This window comes from Dermacentor albipictus, chromosome 1 (assembly GCF_038994185.2).
Source record: "Dermacentor albipictus isolate Rhodes 1998 colony chromosome 1, USDA_Dalb.pri_finalv2, whole genome shotgun sequence".
NCBI lineage: Eukaryota > Metazoa > Arthropoda > Arachnida > Ixodida > Ixodidae > Dermacentor > Dermacentor albipictus.
This window is the reverse complement of record NC_091821.1, coordinates 109,040,761-109,057,796: the sequence shown is the minus strand read 5'-3', so window position 1 is coordinate 109,057,796 and position 17,036 is coordinate 109,040,761. Positions and strand designations below refer to the sequence as shown.

Here is a 17,036-nt window from a genome sequence, read left to right as displayed (position 1 = left end):
AACAAGCAGAGACGCGCGGATACACAATAGTATTACTCCTGCTATGTGGAGTCAATAGGCTTCAGCCGCGTCACTGTTTTCGGAGGCAAGGGGCGAAAATTCTGCGCATATACTGCGAAATGCCGTGAGCTGCGTATACGCGCTGAAACGGTGTTTGTCGCTGATATAATATAATCACAGAGGCAATTTACCAGTTAGAATGTTGTCGCGGAAATGAGTACAACGCATATCACGCATTCAGAGTTTCTGTTTCATCATCATCATCATCATCATGCTAGTTACGCCCACTGCAGGGCAAAGGCCTCTCCCATACTCCTCCAACTATACCCGGTCATGTACTAATTGTGGCCATGTTGTCCCTGCAAACTTCTTAATCTCATCCGCCCACCTAACTTTCTGCCGCCCCCTGCTACGCTTCCCTTGGAATCCAGTCTGTAACCCTTAATGACCATCGCTTATCTTCCCTCCTCATTACATGTCCTGCCTATGCCCCATTTCTTTTTCTTAATTTCAACTAAGATGTCATTAACTCGCGTTTGTTCCCTCACCAAATCTGCTCTTTTCTTATCACTTAGCGTTACACCTATCATTCTTCTTTCCATAGCTCGAGTTGCTGCTTACTGAGGTCCAATTTCGTGCTTTGCCAAGCACTTACGAAGTTTGAACTGCGGGAGTCTATAAATAAGACTCGCAGTTTCGCCCGAAAGGTGAAGCATCGATTGCGATAGCAATTTAGTACAAAGCTATACGAAGTAAGGATAGTACTTTTATCAGCCGAATAAACTTGGAAACATTCGCTTACTAACTGAATTAACGAGCATTGTGTCAGCGCGCACAAGCAAACATGAACACATCGCACTCGATGAGCGCGGACACTCGCTGCAAAACGCTGGACGCTGGTGTAAGCAAGCGCGACAGCAGCCGCGATCGAAGTGACATTCGTGCGGTCTATCGCTTCAACGCAAGAGCGGCGAGAACACAGCGCGCACAAACGTAGGAGCCGTCTGCAGATCCCTTTCGTAATTAGCGCGGGCGCGACTGCGTGCGGCCGTGCAAAGCACGCACTAGTTGGTCGGGGTCGAAGCCGCCCCCCTCCCTTTCGCGCGGTATGACGGCGAGGAGTTACGGAGTCGCCATCTATCGGAAACGCCTCGCTTGCGTAGTATGAGGGATCACGCGGCGCGCGCCTCATAGGCTTCGCTTACGGCGCTCAACAAGAACACCAAGCGGCACCCCTCCTGGACATTTATGTAGGTACTCTCAAAACGAGGGAAGTTTTCGACTGTCGATATAGTAATCTTGGGCAAACTGAAAGCACAGAATCGTTTACAGACGCTATCTCTTTACCGAATACGCACAGGGAACGCCACTGCGCGCGGTCGCCGCGATGGAGTCTCCCGAACCGGCTTCTTGCGTGAAAGGTAGGCAAACGCTGAGAGTAAGCTATGTGAAATATGTTCTTATAGCGGGATGTCTGTATGACCAAATGGAGCATGACAGAATGAAGCCTCAATGCCGCGATCGCACGGGTTCGCTGTGACCGACTACGCGTCTGCATGCATGTCCGCGCGCGCACAATGTTTTGCTTTCGCTGTGAGCGCGTTTTTGCATCGTGCCGTGAGCTTCAGGCAGCAGCATATGAGCATTCAACAGTACACTAGCAACCATTGTTGCGTGGACGCTATCAGAACTGTTCAAAAATAATTTCGTTGTAAAGACTTCGACGCATACGGCGACTGTGATGTGCCGTCGTGACTATTCAATATTTTCTTGTCTTCTAAATTCTTGGACATTACAATATTATTTCTCAAGTTGCGTCGCACTGTATGTTTATCGGTCTTCTCAGCGTGCGATTTCCCTCAGCTTCTTTTTCGTAATCCAGTGCATTAATTCATAGCACAAACATGACCATATGTCATGCCTTCTTTTTAATGAGCTTCTTACCGCTCCCTTTCCATTCTAGTGAACTTGCCAGAATCTAGTATCAACAAGTTCATAGAACTAATAAAGTGTCATGACATTAGCGGGGCAGCGGGCGCGGGCGAGCGTCTCAGTGCGCGTTTTCTGCTACTTACCGAACATCGCGCAGTCCTGGTGCCGTAGCAGAAATCTTCCTCGCGTCTGTGCTTGCTGCATATCCGAGTTGTAGCCGATGGCTGTCTGCCGGTTCTAAGTTTCGCCAGCCAAGTTTCACGCAGCTCCTTGCCCTGCGGCTACGTGTGAATAAGGCTGACACCGGGCTCCGTTGCGTACGTCCGGCACTGCGGCACCGAGCAGTAGCCTACCATGCTGCACGACTCCAAAGGCAGCCAATACATATTATAGTACTTTCTATACTTTCTACTTTCCTTTAGCTCACAATTTATTTCTTTTAACTCAGTGGACTCAACTCCTGTCTCACGTTAAAGAACCCCGGGTGGTCAAAATTTCCGGAGTCCTCCACTACGGCGTGCCTCATAATCAGAAAGTGGTGTTGGCACGTAAAACCCCAACTATTATTATTATTATTCAACTCCTGTCGACGTTACGTCAGGCGTTCCTCAGGGATCCGTATTACGCCCTTTATTCTTTCTAACATACATCAATGATTTACCTCGGAGCACCTGAACAAAAATCAGACTTTATGCAGATGACTGCGTATTATACAAATCAATTAACTCCACTGATTACCACCACCCTTTTGCCCAATCCCTTATGTCTTTCTGCGCTTGGGGCAAAACGTGGCAAATGAACATCAACTGTTATAAAACAGTTGTGATGCCATGTGCCAATAGACAGAGCCCCTCTCGTTCGATTATTCTCTAGATGGCATCCAACTTAAAAGAGTGTCTCAATAGAAATACATAGGTGTCATTCTAAAAGAACAACTTTCATTGTCTAACGATATTGAATATGTAAACAGGAAAACCCTAAAAAGTTAGGCCTAAAAAGCTAACACCCCTCTTGATACTTAACTGCCATTATGTAAAACGTTAATTCGCCCCGTTCTGGAATATGCATCTTTCGTTTGTTTCCTCTACAAACAATACGAAATAAGCTTGCTCCATAACGTTCAACGAAAATCTATCCGTTTCATTTGCCAAAATTACAGCCGCACTTTCTCACCAACACAGGCTCAACAATTTTTGAACATTGAGTCATTACTTATCACATTGAAGCCTTAAAACTTTTATATGTATTTAATAACTCCACCTCTGGTGTTTCTCGTTGTAACTATATTACATTTACTAACGCAGGTTGTACGCGTAGCTTGCACGCCTTGAACATATCGCCTATTTATGCCCGTACTAACACATTAAAGTAGTTTTTTTTTCCACTTAACCCGCCGTGGTTGCTCAGTGGCTATGGTGTTGGGCTGCTGAGCGCGAGGTCGCGGGATCGAATCCCGGCCACGGCGGCCGCATTTCGATGGAGGCGAAATGCGAAAACACCCGTGTGCTTAGATTTAGGTGCACGTTAAAGAACCCCAGGTGGTCAAAATTTCCGTAGTCCTCCACTACGGCGTGCCTCATAATCAGAAAAGTGGTTTTGGCACGTAAAACCCCAAATATTCTATTTTTCCACGTACAATGGAGCTTCGGAATTCTCTACCCGGTAACATTCATTCATTATCACTAAACGACTTCATAGCTACCACTGGTAAGCACTTCGCTAACATGTAAAGAGCTTCTTTTTGATCATTCATCTTTTTGTGTATATGTGTGTTTATACCCAACTATAAATTACACATTAAAATGTTCCCGCTCCTGCTATAGCCCTGTATTGGGCTGCAGTACATGTAACTAAACAAAATAAATAAATAAATATGCTTGTAAAGAATATTGGACGTAACGAATATATTTTAGTGTCGCATGCGGCTTCTTTATAGCGATGCCTCGACTGTATACCCAAGTCGAGGCATCGTACTCAAGTGTATACGATTGTACTTTCCTAAGAATGAGGCTGCGTTAGTCAGTGTGATTAATGCTGCCTTTGTATGAGAAGAGCATGGCAATAATTTGTGTCGGAGGAAGAGTATCTGGCCGGAAGCTGCGCGGAATGTGGTCGCAAGATCAGCTTTCGTCGCTGGCTCTCGTAGCCACGAGGGATGATGTATGATAATGAGAGGAAATAAAGCAGCAAAGATGATGCGCTGCAGAGACAAATTTGTCATTGTGTTCTGGCTTGAGCTCTCTCATAAGGAGTTGAGACATCAAGTGATGCACGAGGAGTGTGGCCTTGCTTGTATGCCGGTTCGTTTTTATTTCTAGTTTTGCTTCTCGGTGTTTCGTATTTTTGTTATTGATCCAGCGTGCTTTTCTGCAAGCACTTGCAAACACCTTGCGCCATATGGTGCTGGGGTGCAGGAATAATCGAGAAGCACTACGGTCATCATCCCCATCAACCGATAACATGCAGAAAGAAGCGGATTCAAAGGAAGAATTGGAAGACCAGTGGGAGGCTCTGCTGGTGACCCAAGACCCTGACAACCAGCTACGGTTGGTGAACAGGGCTCGGGCGGCGGCAGCTAGCTTTGGCTACCTGGACTGAGGAGGCCACCCACCTTTGGGCTCAAGAAGCTTGGTCTAACAATAAAGTTTATTTCTCTCTCTCTCTCTTGCTTCTCGGTGTTTCGTATTTTTGTTGTTGAGGCAGCATGCTTTTCTGCAAGCACTAGTAAGACGGGGTTGGAGAAAGATAATAGAAAAGGCACCGGGGGGGGGGGGGAGGGGGGAGTTTAACCTAAGGCAAACTTACGGTTTTGTTCACTTCACCAGGATTGAGAAAAAGATCGACGTGTACGTGTAAGAGATAGAGAGACCGTGGAAAGGACAACACACTTGGGGGGCAAACAGGAGAAAAGAAAATGTGAATTTTTACGTGGACCTTCATGCAGGTCTTTTGAGTGCCTACATCGCCTTCTGATAGTGTTATGGATGGGGTTGGTGAGATCTGTTTTTATTAGACTCCAGTCGTCCTGCAAGGCTGAACGCATTAAAGGGGGACTCTCTCTGTACACAGTACCCCTGTCCGTATATTCAGCACACAGTGTCGGCGCGCAGTAGTATTACATCGAACATGATAATCGGCTGTGACCGCAGTGGTAGTAGGCAACGCTGTCATCGGTCATCCCTTTGTGGAGAAGAGTCTCAAGAGGCAATTTCACTTGGTTGTAAGCGTTATATTTGTTGTTTTGCTTTCTTTTGTGCTGGTCTGCCGTCGTGCTGTAGGCTCGGAACACTAAGCACCAAGATGCTGAAATTTGCACAGCCTTCATCGAGCAGTCACTAACTGGGTAGCAGGAGACCTGCACCGCCTGCACCTTTTAAGCCGTGATGTCACGTAAGAATACTAACAGCCTATGTATTTCTATAGAAAATGCAGACAAAGCTTATAACGCCGATAATCTTTTGTTTTTCTTTCTGTTTTTTTTTCCTTGCAATACATGAATTTCAATGGGAGCATCGGCCTTCCCAGGCGACATAAGAGTCAGAGCGCACATACCTTCGTTATCTAGGACAGAAAGTGTGCCTCTCGGAATCCAAAGACCGCTAGCTTCGATCGTATGACGTTGCGTTTATCGTTTTGTGGAAATGGCGGGGAGATAATCTTATATTTGTTTCCGCTTTATACAGCTATAGCTATTTTCAAAGTGCAGTTCGAACACGTGCCTCTGTGTGGAACGAAATCGAAATCGCGTTTTAGGGCCCTGAGATAAACCTTGACCTAACACCACACTTTTCAAAGCGTTGATAACGGCCGCCGCCTAGGTGTTGTTCAAAAGCCTTCAAAACACGAGGTATGAACGAGTGAATGAAACGTACTGTCACTCTTCGTCACGAAAAGTAAAAAGAAAGTCACCGACGATTACTCGCTATTGCAAAATTTGAGCGCAGCTCTATATGTGTTTTCATTTCGCGATATACTGACGAAAAGAATTTGAGAGAGACATGTAGCAAAATGTGATCGTGGGGGAAGCGCGTCGAGTTTTATAGATGACTCATCGAAGGTTCCACTGTATTCGCTGGTGCTCGTGGCTTCCAGAAAGTACTCACAATTAGAGTGGCGCAATCAATCAGATTAGAGAAACAATCGCAAACCATGGCAATCGAAACAAGCGCATGCGATACCAAACCAAGCAAACCAAACAAGCGCGAGCAAGAGCTGACGCGAGCATACAATAGTACGAAACGAGCGGTCCGGCTGAGACCAGTTACGAGTACGCATCGAGTGGTTGGACGGGTATGCATGACACTGGTTTCCCGCGCACACGTCACTGAAGGGGCCGTTCCCGTTGGTCTGCGCCGTTCCCGGCTCGCGGCTCGCGTCTTTCATATCCCGCTCCGCATTCGCTCTTTGATCTCTCGCTGGGCTCGTTCGCTCGGTTACGTCGCCGACGCCGACACTTGCCGTAGGAACGGGCGCCTAAGAGCTGCACTCTAAAAGAAGTAGATGAAGGGACTTGGGGTAAGAGAAGGGCTAAAACTGAAATCAATGCGTCTATTTGCAGCGAAGCTGTGGCTGCGACAAGGATCCTGCTTTTTGGTTATTCAAATAATGCTAATGCCGGAGAAACGTGTTTTCTACTTGTGCGCGGTATACTTGCAGCATGAACTAGTGCGCCGCACTCAATGCTTGTAGCACCATCAAAAATGGTGTCAAGAGCGTGCGGCCAAGTTGATGTTCCACTACTGCTGACTGTGGCTACTTCCTCTTGGCGCGACAGGCTGGCCAGCGATGCACAAATGGAATCAGCTAAAGCCTACTGAGCTGCTGCCGCTAATTCTTGTAAACGGGCGCTTGGGCTAGTTTGCGGACCTGTGCAGAACAACAGGGTCTTGGTTAGTGCACTTGAGTTGAGCGCCTACTAAATGTAACACAAGTTGATGTCGCAAGTATGCGACAGTTCTTAGTGATGTGGTCACTTTCAGTCGCAAACGTTCAACGTCTCCTTTTTTTTATTCATTTGTGTAATATTTATTCTCATAGCATGATCCGTGAACTCCTGAGAAGAAGGAGAACTCCGTCTACTGGCGAAAGTAGGCACAAATAAAGGTCTCTGCAAGGGCCGGGATATAAACACTAGTTGCTCAGTTCTCGGATAAATGCAAAGTAATATACAGGATGATCATTTCTAAGTTTTACGGAATTAAAAAAGAAATTGCCTACGGCAGATAGCATAATTATCGCCATTTAGATGGCTTATTCGAAGAGACGGACATTACTAGCACTAGAAATCGAAACACATATTCAACTAATTAACAAAATATTCACCAATGAACTTCTTAATTACCTTACGGTGCATTTTGCAATTTACAAATTGCAGCCGGTGAGCTTGCAAGACGTAGCCACTTGAAATGAATTTCCAGGATGACACCAGCTTCGATATATTATATCCCAAAGTGTGGAACAAAATACATAGGCGTTCATTTACTTTTGAGCTTCAATGCGTAAACGAGCGTTTTCTTAAAAAAGTAAGTGGAACAACAGTGCATTTTAGGGCAAGTTCGATGGCGCATAACTCCAAACTGGTGTCATTCTGGAAACTCATTTGAAGGGGATACGCCTTGCAAACTCACCGGCTGCAATTCGTAATTTGCGATATGTGCCATAAAGTAATTCATATGAATTGAAACTTGAATTGCCTTTATTTCCATAAACGTACAATTTATGGGAGATTTAACGAAAAAAGCTGCACGCAGCAACTTGACGGGCCTTAAAACTCGGCCTGAGGACAGCAGCGGCAGGCACAGGTGCTGATTCAGGACCGAGAGCACAAACAATACATTACAATACAATACTATTTTGGCATCAACTTCTGCCGGCAAAAAAGAAAATTTCAATATAAGAAGAAACACTATTCAAGATCGAGCAATCCGCAGTTAACGCAAAGAAAAAAAAGTAGCAAACTGCAAAAAGCAGCATAAAACAGCAAATTCAGTCAAGATCAAATTTCGCTGAAAAACTAATTCAAACTCGAAACAGGGCAGGAAGTGATATCGATAGTACTGCGCATGAGTGTGTTTAATTAACAGGCGTGGTAAGCGATGATGTAGCATTTAAGAAGCGCAGTTGGTTCGAGGGCGTGGTACATGCCATTGTTCGGGTGATCGTGTGCTGTACTCTGTTCTGTTTCCAACTAACTGTGTTAGGGACGTAATGTATGGCAGGTTTTGTTTCACGTGTTCACGATAGGCTAACGACAGCAAAGTTAATTCGTGGTTTTTGTTAATTAGTTGAATATGTGTTACGATTTCTCGTGAAGTAATGTCCGCATCTCACAATAATCCAGCTCAAGGACTAGAATCATTCCCTCTCCAACAGGCTATTTTTTAAAAATTTCACAAAACTGAAAAATGAACACCCTGTAGTACTCCGTGCGATATTACTTTGGAGAACTTAGTGGTAGCTGAAGTGGTGACTGTGAGGCATGTTTAGTCCCGTGCCCTCGCGTGGTCGCTTTTGTTGATTGATTGAAACAATTGAATTTCGCACGCACGTTAACGCGCACGCACACACGCGCTCGTACACGCGTTTCGATAAGGACTCAATTAAAAAAATCACCGCCCAAGCACTCCGTACAGATGGTTAACCAGTGAAGCTGAAATGTGTGGCCCCGGTATTTGTCATTGGGTTAATCCCCATGGTTCATTGAACGACGGCTTGGTAGGTTGCCGGATTCTCGGTATACACAGTTGCTGCTTGCGCTCGGCTGCACGAGACTGTTCTTATGCCCGGGCTAGAGCATCGGCACGGCGTAGACAAGCTCGTTCCCGGTTCTGCTCGCGGCGTTGCTGATCGAAAGCTGCCTGCTTCTCAGGAGTACGTGGCCTGCCCATTTCGGAGCCAGAGAGAAACTGCTGCGCGCTCGCTCGGCTGCGACGGAAAACAACGACGTCACTACTGGCGCAGCCAATCGCGCGCCTCTCTTTCTCTTTTTTTTTTCGCGCATGCGCATGGAGTTGCGCCGGAGGAGTTTTCGGCGTACAAGCGACAGATGGACGGACGGACGAATCGCCTAGCCATATAGAGCTTCGCTGTAAAAAAAAAAAAAAAATGCTCGTCTGCTTAGATACTCGTTAAAGAATGGCACGTGGTCAAAATTAATCTGAAGCACGACCGGCTTTAAAAGCGGGTCGTGCTTTTCAGATCACGACCGGCTTTAAAAGCCGGTCGTGATCTGAAGCCTACCACTACGGGCTCTCTCATAGCACGGTTGTTGCTTTGGGACATTCAATACCATGAATCCATCGATAAATCAGGCAATAAAAGCACGGTGTTTCAACACAGCATTCCATTTTGAAATGCGTTTAAATGTACTCTAATGCGTATCATGCGCGTGCAGGGCAACGAATGCGATCTGAGTGTTTCAGGGCCACATGTGTGTGTATGTCACAGTGTCATGTCGGAGTGACAGGAATGTTAGCATTTGTGCAGCTATGCAGCAAGGACGGCGGGTCGGAAGGGTGGCTTCCAGAGGAGCGTGTTTGCTGCCCTTCTCTGGAGGCTGCGTCGGCGTACGGCTGGCGACGAGTGGCTTCGACGATAAGCTTCGTCGCTAACATTTCTCTGCGTTGTCGAGCCAGTGAAGGACGCCAAGAGCGAGGGCTTGAGGCCCGTCACAAACGCCAAAGTGTGCTCGGCGGGTGAGGCAACAATGCTGCGCATCGATAGAGCGACAGTTCCTTTTTTTTTAATACATGGTATTTAGGAGAAGTTGGCATCTTTAGGTGGCACCAGCTACCCATTTTTCCACAGAACAAGTATATAGGAGGCATGACATAACGAGCCGGCACTTAACAAAAGAAAGGTAACAACGAGAAAGTCAAGTGACTTAAATGCACTGAAACATTTCACCACGCGCACCGCATCAAAAACAATTTTGATCCTACAGTCATCTCACATAAATTAGAGCGGAAAGTCGGCTCATATACAACAAATACAAATCACAACACATGTCATATACGACACCCGAGAAAGTGAAGTCAGCTGTCATAAACTAAATAAAGAAAACACCAAGTCAAGTCACAGCAGTTTGAATGATTATGGGATCAGAAAGGAATACAAACTGCAATCAATAATTTCCAACAATATTACGATCTTCCAGAAACCTTTGGAGGGTCAATACCGCTCGCCTTTGTAATGTATCTGTCAGCCTAGAATCTTTTGAAGAGTTCTGGGCTTGCTGTTTATTGCCGTTGAGGTGCGTATCAGATGACCTGTTTCAGTTTCACAACGTAGAGCATTCCAGCAACAAACTATACATATCTTCATGCGCGTGGCCATAAATGCATTGCGGACTATCAGTGCGACAAATTTTATGTAGGAATATTTTCGTAAACGCGGTACCAAGTCTCAAGCGGTAAACTAGTGTTTCAAACGATCTGCTGGTACTTAGGTGTGTGGTATAATGAAACAAAGTCAAGGGTCAATTGTAAATAGTACTGAAGATTTTGAATTTTGGTCAAACCGTGCTGCTTTGCAACTATGTGTTGAATTTTGTCTTAAAATGTGGTGCAACTCCCCTTGGGATAGAGGGAGAGAGAGGTGGAAATAATAAATGAAAGGCGGGGAAGTTAAACAGGACATAGCCCTGTTGGGTACCCTGCATTGAGGGAATGGAAAAGGTGAAGGAAAGATAAGCAGAAGGACAGAAATTCCGCGGTGGATATCGCCGACGAAGTAACAGTCTTCTGTTCTCTATCACAAACGGACAGGTGAAGTGTTTTCTGTCCAACTTAATTACAGCTGTGCAGAAGTCATGTCTTTTGGCAGTAGCACAATAGGTGTTCTATGGTATCATCGACAGCGCAGGCATTGCACTCGGTGCTATCATCCGTTCCAATAAAAAATGAGCATGCATAGGTAAATGCAACGCCCAGACGTAAGCGACACAGCATTGTTTCATCACCTTACGGAAGCCCAGATAGCAGCCGCAGTTGCATAGATAGGTCGAGAGAATGAAATCGATGGTGAGTAAGTTCAGGTGCGTGCAGTGCTGGGCAGTATCGAAGATACATGTATTTTAGATACAATCTTGGATACTCCTTGGGTATCTTGTATCTGTACCATGGTACGTCTGACAAGACGTGTATCTGTATCTGCATTTCCAACACTTGAAAGAATTTATCGTGTATTTAAAGGTACAAGATACTGGCTATCGCAACATCACCGTATGGAACTATAAACGTTGGCTGAACTCTGCTTCTCAAGCTGATACTGCTGCCACTACGCCACCTGAATAAAACTAAAGGCAGTGGCATTATTTTATCTTTCGGCCAACACTGTTGCTGCTACACACCTGTCCGTTAAACCGGTATTGCGTTAAAGGTAATACATTTACGGACAAGATAAAAGTTCACAGTGGTATTTGCACCATCGTGCAGAGGCTTCTTATTGACGTTCTTGAAGTTAGATGGCACTCCCTATAGCTGGTCGGCAAGCAGAACAGCGACTCCCATCAATTACAAAAGTGACATGCAAAAACTGCCGACAGCACAGCGTGTAAAGGGCTTTCATGACAAGTAGCTAAAGCAACTCCAATAAGTTGCTTCGGAATAAAAATATTATAGTTTGAGCAAGAAAGACAAAAACTTTGAGATATTAAAAAACATTTTATTCAAATGCAATAAGGTTGGTCAGAATTCAGAAATTTCCAAGCAAACATTTTTGTGCATACGCGGTAGCTCCTACATTATATAAATATATAATAAAAAATTTGCGAATGTATCGAAGTATTTTAAGATACAAATGGAAAGTACCCTATCGGTTACAATAATTGCGGCAGTATCTTGAATCTGTATCTCCAGTACTTGTTGCCCGAGAATCTTGTATCGTATCGTGATACAATTGCAGAGTATCTTTTCCCAGCCCTGTGCGTGTGCCACTTCGCTAATGTCATACGGTGCGCTTGCTTGCTTAAATGTTGCACTGCGTCAGCCCTTGATAAAAGTACAGAAACACTATTTGTTTCTTCGTGTGCTTTCCTAGCAGCTTCGTCGGTGAGGTCGTTGCCGGAGAGATATATATATACCTCAATGAACCGGCAGCCACTGAAACACGTCGTTGTGTACTTTCGCGATCACATGATGATGTGTTTCTCGTATGTTCGACACAAGTTGTTCACAGCGCCCGCGAGCAAGAGCTGATAAAAGACATTGTAGGGCTGCCTTTGAATCGCAGAATAGTGCCCACCGATTAGCCTGTTGACGGTTAACATTATCAACGGCGCTTCGGAGGGCAACAAGCTCCGAACCGGTCGATGCTGTGACATGCAAAATTCTATGTCTGATGCTTCTTGACACTGATGGCATAACCAATGCGCTGGTGGAGCTGGTCTGAGTGGAAGAGCCATCCGTATATATGTGGACTCGGTCACAGTACAAAGTATGCAAACAATCCAGAGTAGCTTGCTTCAAAGCCAAGGTAGGTAGGTCAGTCTTCTTTCTTATTCTTAGGACGGAAAGGCGCACTTCAGGTTGTCGAATACACCACAAGGCTGACGGTGAAAATGCCGAGGGTGTGAAACCCGAAGGTATAGAGAGGCACAATGAGTGCTGATTACGTTGCGGAACGACGACTGTGGACCTTTTTCTGGCAGGCAAGCAAGATACGTCGATGACATCCGTGAAAGGTGGCGAATATGTGCCCTCAGCGTGTCGGTGGTAATGTAAGTCGTGATCGGATGGTCTCGAGCTATTATAGCTTTTCCTGCTATTGAGGCGCTCCGCGGAAGGCCTAGGCAAACGCGTAGTGCATGTGCTTGCACCCTATCAAGTGCTCGAAGATTTGACTTGCAAGTTTTGGAAAGAACGGGATAGCTTTAGCGTAGAAATCCGATAAAAAGTGCTCGGTACAGCTGTGCTATGGAGCCCCATTCGTGATCCCCATGTTCTGCCGGCGATAAAAATGAAGGCGTGGACAATAGCTCTGATAGAGGAAGTCGTGATGTTTCATTGTTCTTGTGCGCTTGTCGTGCCACCTCATCCGCTGCTAGATTCCCTGGGATGTTACGCTCTTACCTTCTAACCTAATTATTAAGATAATATTGCTTTCATATGATGCAAGTGGGACGCACGTCACGCCTGTTTTCTTTCATCCTTTATTCTTCATTTTTTTTTCTTTTTGCGCATGTAAACCGCTACTAGTGATTGCAGTTACGAGTATAAATTAGTTTTTTAAATAAAACTCCGCTGACAATTTGCGCTTCATTTGTCTTAGTGTCTCCCTTATTTTCTACTAACTCTGTGTGTCACCGTGCCTGCCACAGCGCCACAGAACGATGAAGCTACACCAAATATGCCATTTTCAAGCTCTACTTACTTTCATTATGGAAGCTGCCACAATGTTTGCGAACAATTTGCAAGAGGATGATCAATTTAATTTTGATGGTAGCTTCAACATGAAAATGGGTCAGCCTTTTTTAGTATTGGAACACTGTAAGCGGCTTTCCAATATTTCGGAATAGTATAGCCGTTGCGATTGATGCCTAAATAGAAACCACTAGAGACTTCACTAATGGTTCAGCAAATCATCATATTTCCAACGAAAGTCATTTGGACTTACAGTTACCCACGTTCTTCTTCATTATCCCGCAATAGAAGCTGAGCGAAAAAAGTATTTCCCTTCCCTATATCGTGAGCACACACCTCTCCACGCAACATTTTTTCTCAACAATGAACCACTTTTTAATTTTAAAGCGGTGTTAAACTTTTTAGCAGAAACTGGCACCATAAAATTATTAGACCAGGCCATTTGTACCATGACCTCCACTTGGAGGTTGAAGCTGCAGTGCAAGGATATCTGTAGAGCACGTGTCTCCAAGTCTTTGCGTCCAAGAGCCCAGCGGAGGTGCTAGTGCTGCTGTCACGTATACGTCACGCTAATCATGCTTCATCGCAAACGTTTTATTATCGCAGCACACATCACTAATCATTCTCATTATTTTAATACAATTATATTTTAAGCAATTTACCGCAACTGATTATAAGCCCTCTTTACAGCCACGCTACATCCATATTTCATGTATCATTGTCAATTTATTACACCTTGTGTTTGACGCTCTTTGGCCAGAACCGGCCCTTGCGCCAAGAAAATCCATTAATCAGCTAACTATACCGTTGGGTCCAGGTGAGGATTTCACTTTTAGCCTAGGAAACATGTTGACGACGCCATGGTAAGTTACAAGGTTAATATCTGAAATGTCTCGTGTAGTGCTGTTTGCTGACAGGCTATATAAAAGAAAAACGAAAAGAAAAAAAATGCTGTGAAAATGATTGCTGAAGTGCTGAGCGATAGTCTCAGGACTGGTCTATCGACCTCCCTTGATGCTCCGTATACATACTGTTTTTTTTTTACTTTCCTTAATGCTATTCCTAAACATATCGCGGCCGCCACTGAATACTTTTGGTAGGGCGGTCATAAAAAAAAAAAAACTAATTCCTCGCACTTTTCATGGAGCTTGAGATAGGGCATATGGAACAGCCGTCAAGCTAAAATATTGCGAGTGCCTGCGCCAGGGGGTAAATTCCTTTGGCTTCCAAACGGCGCCACAGAAGACGGAAGTGATCGCCTCGATGTCTTCCCATTTGTCCTTCGTGCCCTCTGGCGCCGTTTGTAAGCCATGACAAGCCAGCTATGCAGCCCAACATGACGTTTTGACCGGGTTATAAATATTCCGCAATAATTGCGCAATCCGAGTGGCGCCTCCTTGCGGGCGGATCACGATCCAGTGTTCGTGCCAACCCACTCGACTCAAACCAGTGAGCTTCCCGAGATGGCCTGTTTACCAAACTAGCTCGTTCTACGTATTAATGCGACATAATTATGTGTGTCATTCAAGGGCGTTCGGCGTAATGGGGTATCATCGAAAACAGCCGGACGTGAGGGGCAGGCACGTGGACGCGAACGGGAATAATAATAATAATAAAAAGGATCTAGGCAGGGGAGAGGAGGCATGCGTGGGCGATTACATGAGCGTCTCGTGACACTGTCCTCCGCCGTGGTTTGGAAAGGAGTGCGCATGCGAGGCGCGTTGCTCCATCACTTACGGAAATTGTTATAGAAAAAAAAGGTGTTGTATTCTCTGTTGACACTTCGTTGAGCTCATTAGACATTTTCAGATGAAAGGGTATTTCATGCATGAATTTTTCAAAGGTGAAAAATTCGCTCTTCGTTTGTTATACCACCTGCTTTTTGTTTACTTTAGTTCGAGCATATTTTTTATCAATCTGTCTGCTCAGGTTGATTATCTGAAGAAGTGTAGCATACTTGGGTGACAAATGGTAATGTCCCGGTCGCCATTTAAATATGTTCACTAATAGACGTTTTAATTCTTCACTTTGGGCAACATGTTGAAATCGCGAAATTAAAGCCGAGCAGTTGTGATGCCCGCTTAGCAGAAATCGTAAGACTCGCATAACTTTCGAGATTTCCGGCCTTAATGTGTGCTGCGATATATATATATATACATTGGCGTTCTAGTGAACAGTATACCAAAAGCTTGCATCAGGCAGTGTGGCATGATCTTAACTGTAACGCCAATGCACCTTTCTTTATCAAATATCGGGTGGAGATATCTGGAAAGCAGCGCAATAGTCTTAGGATTTCTGTTAAGCAGACAGGGCCTCACTACTGCTGGGCTTAAATTGCAGAATAAGAACATTTGCCCTGAAGTGAACAATTAGAACGTTAATTAGTAAATTTTCTTTATTTAGCCACCTGAACATAGCAATTTGTCGCGCAAGTAACATCCTCCCTTCAGGTAATTCACCTGAGCAGGCTGAATCGCCCTAAGTGTGGTTAAAAGAAATGTTTGGGCTAAATATACACGCGCGCGCACACATACAGTGGCCAGTGCTGAGCGGAGAGACGGTGTCGCGAGTCCGAAGCAGAGCGGGAGCGTCGGGTTGCCGAAACGTCCGACCCACACTTGGAAGTCATCGAAAGCCATGGCATCGAAGCTTGGCGGCATCAAAAGCCGTGTGGAAAAAGAGGACGGCTGCAGCCGAACGCGAAACTCCTTGTCAGGCTGAGGCAGAAACTGAGATGGAGCAGTGTCAGACCCCGCGGATCACCACGAAGGGGCGTATTCGGTGCCAATGCCTGTCTGATGGAGAGTTCATTGAGTGGCAGAATCCCCCAGGTGCTTATTGCACTGCATCTCCCTCGGCTGATAACATGAGGAGACCGTGAAATTTTTTTTTTTCGAAGTCCCATCGCTCCACCATTACCAAGTGAATAGGCTCCGGAACCTATTAAACGTTGACAAAGTGCAAACGAAAATGACTCCGACGGAGGCGTTATCCACAATGCGGATAACTCCACTGTGTCCTCTGCACGTAATATCTCTCGTGATGATTTTTGCGGGCTGACGAAGGGCGTTGGTATCCTTGTAACAACTGAATAATAATAATAATAATAATAATAATAATAATAATAATAATAATAATAATAATAATAATAATAATAATAATAATAATAATAATAATAATAATAATAATAATAATAATAATAATAATAATAATAATAATAATAATTATTATTATTATTATTATTATTACAAAAGGAAGTTGAGAAAGGGTGTAGTGAACAAATTGCCAGGCAAGTTTTCCATTGCGCGGCACCTATTACGAAATGCGAGACAAGTTCTTGCCCGTGGTCGATACACTATGACGTTTCATAACGTCCCTTTGGCCACGAGCCACTGTTTTCGCCGGTGTGGTGTGACGGAGAAGCTCCTGCGACGCACGTGCAGAGCGCTGTGCAAACACTCCATGCTCGTCGTGGCGCAACTGTTTACGCGGCCACCCTTTGCCCCCACGCCCCTTCAGGAGCTGCGCGACTCTGAAAAAGAATGATATGCACGCATCGCGTTGTTGTTGCTGTTGTTGTTGTTTATAAAACGACAATAAGGGAAGAATGTGTGTGCTACCTTGGAGCCGGTTAACACTGCGCACCGACACACACACACGAAAGAAACAAAAAGAAACGAAGAAAAAGGGAGGAGAAAATTAAAAAGGAGAAATGAAAAAGAAAGTTTCGTTGGATCCCACGCT

General features: G+C 45.0%; 1 long non-coding RNA gene across 1 annotated transcript; it reads left to right on the top strand.

The window, feature by feature from the left end:
- The first annotated feature begins 1,177 nt into the window (after positions 1-1,177).
- LOC135907736 (uncharacterized) lies at positions 1,178-4,556 on the top strand. Its single transcript, XR_010566100.1, has 3 exons — positions 1,178-1,250; positions 1,361-1,421; positions 4,399-4,556. It is a non-coding gene; the product is annotated as an uncharacterized lncRNA (long non-coding RNA).
- The last annotated feature ends 12,480 nt before the right edge of the window (positions 4,557-17,036 follow it).